Source organism: Choristoneura fumiferana, chromosome 21, assembly GCF_025370935.1.
Source record: "Choristoneura fumiferana chromosome 21, NRCan_CFum_1, whole genome shotgun sequence".
NCBI lineage: Eukaryota > Metazoa > Arthropoda > Insecta > Lepidoptera > Tortricidae > Choristoneura > Choristoneura fumiferana.
The window spans coordinates 11,836,329-11,839,943 of NC_133492.1; positions in this window are offsets into that span (position 1 = coordinate 11,836,329).

Here is a 3,615-nt window from a genome sequence, read left to right on the forward strand (position 1 = left end):
ACTTAGCTTTCTATTTGTAACCAACAACAAAAGATTAAATCAAAATAACAGTTCCTACCGGGAGTGACCATTTTTTTGGAACGTAGCAAATGAAACTAGATGTCCGATTGAAAATAAACTCGTCAAACATGTGGATCGAAAATATATCACAATTAAGCTTTTATTCGGACATCCGGCTCATTCAACTGCAACCACCATTCTGCAGTTTTTGCCGAGATTCAAACCTCATGTTCCCAAGGGTTAATCTTAAGCTGTTAAAATATTTATGAACTACTTATTTACGTATTGACAAAACAAAATAGTCGACAATAATGGCTTTCATCATTGTTCCCTCCGCAATTGTTAACATAAGTCGTGATCACTCCATTGACCACTCGAGTGCTTCCTATTGGGGTGGCGTGTGATGGGCTGATGGATCCATTGTCATTTTGAATCTTTGAATCGACAATATTTGTTTTAAATTACGCACTTTAGACAAGGTTTAAATGGAAAATGTTTATGGTATGATTACGAATAAGTACCTACTGTTTGACGGGATCAGCACTTTAATAATCTATCTATATAAATAAAAATAAAACGTAAAATGTGTTGCTAAACGCAAAACTTGGGAACGGCCGGAGCGATTTCACTTACTCTTTTTTTGTTGTATTTGTTATTGTCAGGAGTAGGTTTTTATGGAAGAAAATTTAGAAATATTACAACGGGGGCGAAGCCGCGGGCAACAGTTAGTAATAAATAATAAATAAAATATCACGGGACAATTCACACCAATTGATCTAGTCCCAAAGTAAGCTTAGCAAAGTTTGTGTTATGGGACTAAGCAATGGATAAATATAATTATAAAGATATAGATACATACTTAAATACATATTAAACAGCCACGACCCGAGAATAAACATTCGTATTTTTCATACAAATATCTGCCCCGACACGGGAATTGAACCCGGGACATCAAGCTTCGTAGTCAGGTTCTCTAACCACTAGGCCATCTGGTCGTCTAATGGTTAATAATCATACATATCTGTAAATGGCCCCTACGGTATTCCGCTATTACTAAAGCTTACTTAGCTGTGATAGTTTTCCTTTTCAATTCATAACATGTATTTTATTTTATTTATTAATTCAACCTATAAATTGTAAGTATAAGGTATATTATATATGCTGATGCTATGCAATACATATAGTATCAATACAATTTTACTCAGTGGGTGTTGCTACATTTCACCAAGGATTTCACTTAATAAATAACTAACAGTTAAAATCATAATATTCATGTAGGTATGCTACATTTATGATTTTTCCAACCACCGGTGTAGCTTATAACAATTTAAAGCTTAATATTTTGCGAACAAATCCCAGCGAATTGAAAAAAAATGGTCTGTATTAACGTTAACCTATAACGTTTTTACAAGACATATTAAATCGATGATACCCCACAGGCTTTTAGACGATAAAACATCCATACTATTGAGTTCTGAAATACACAGATTCCTAGACACTTTCGATTTTTTAGACTCCACTTTTATTAAGACCACGCTTTCGAATGGTAGTATTACGAATGTGGTTTCAAAAACCGCCACCCCAGGAGAGAAGTCCTCAAAAATGAACTGAGTTGTATCAAATCGCACCACGTTGTCAAGTGACCACAGGAAGGGCACCACATGGTGTGTAATCCACTTAGCGGGTAATCCTTGCCATTGTGCCAAATGCTACGGGGCATACTTAATTCAATCACTTTTGTACGCATATTCGTTTTTTGAGCTGTGATGCTTTATGAATTACTTGTGCTGTGTTTTTAAATTTTAGTTTCACCACGATGACCCAGGTGGAACTTTTGTGCTATTAAAGTAAAGTTGACATCTCATACTTTTTTTATCAAGGAAATCATAGTGAAATTGATTATTAAAAGGTTCCTTCCTGGGTCATGATTCAATTTATTCGACTGTAAATTAATTGCTGGCAAGAAAAATCAAGAGAAAGATTCAAGAGAGAGAGAGAGAGAATCAAGAGAGAGATTTAAGAAGCCGTGGAGGCCTAGTGGTTGGACCTATCGCCTCTCAAGCAGAGGGTCGTGGGTTCGAACCCCGGCTCGCACCTCTGAGTTTTTCAAAATTCATGTGCGGAATTACATTTGAAATTTACCACAAGCTTTGCGGTGAAGGAAAACATCGTGAGGAAACCTGCACAAACCTGCGAAGCTATTCAATGGTGCGTGCGAAGTTCCCAATCCGCACTGGGCCCGCGTGGGAACTTGGCCCTCTTGTTCTGTGAGGAGGCCTGTGCCCAGCAGTGGGACGTATATAGGCTGGGATGATGAAGAAAAATCAAACAAGTTGCAAAAAAGCGCGAAAGTGACGCTGTATCAGTATCAGAGCTTACATAAAACGACCCAAGAAACACGCATTGTGTTTACACAAACAAGTGCGCGCTAAAAAGTCGCATGGCTGTATCAAAAACAAATATCTCCCCTCGATTTCAGATAACGCAACGACCCAAGAAACACGATTATTCTTACAAAAAAATCGTCAGGCATTCGACCGGGGTCGAACCGCGAAAGTCGCAAATTGACGCTGTATCACAAAAACTATATCTCCCCTTGTATCAGAGCTTACAAATATCTCCAATCTCGACCAGATAACGCAACGACCCAAGAAACACGCATTGTGTTTACACAAACGTAGGTGGTAATCCGAGGATGTCACGATTACTTATTCAAAATATTAACTCAGTGGGAATTGGGGCCGCATTGTCCCGCAAGTTGCTAAAAAAACAGTAATAACATTATTGGGCTCTAATTTCTCTTGTGAGTTAATCGTAGTTATATAAAAGTGTCACTGGGGATGAATGGAGGTGCCAATTTGTATAGAGTTACATACTTGAGCGGGACGAGGCGCTTGAGGTGTGAAGTTACACAATACTGAATTACGCAAAAAATACCTACCCAATATCCCGTCCAGGTTTTTACGCACCCTGACACAATAATGTTGAGAGTAGCATCGCATTGATATCTGCGTATTTATACAATTGGGTTTTGAAGTTTCGAAATAAGTGGGCATATTTCACCTCAAGTCGGGTCCACTTTGAATCGCTGTCGATTAGCAGCTATCAAAATATTGTCATAATTTCTGAGGCTATTTCGAACACCACTGCTGGAAAAATATTCAAATCTCCAATTAAAACTATTATAGAATTGATGTCAAAAAGAACAAGTAAAAAACTTGAAATATTAGTGTACTCTACATTTAATTGATCTCTTAAAACATTGTGATACATTTGTACAGTCAACGACAAAGCGATCGATACGGCCAAAGTTACCAAAATATGTCACGACTTAACTCACTTAACATTAACGTCGTGTAGGTATACATATTTTTGTAACTTTGGCCGTATCGATATCTTTGTTGTTGACTGTACTAATATGTGTATGTATGTAAACTCTTTATTGTACAAAAGAAAAAAAAGAAAATACAATTGACCAACTTTACTTAATATGCGGCAAATATTCAATATTAAGTTCTTATCGACTACTTGCTAACTTATAATACATATAGCCTAACCTACTTAGGCCTACAGGCTGCGTTAGTTTTCCTTTAATTATCTATACTACCATTGTTT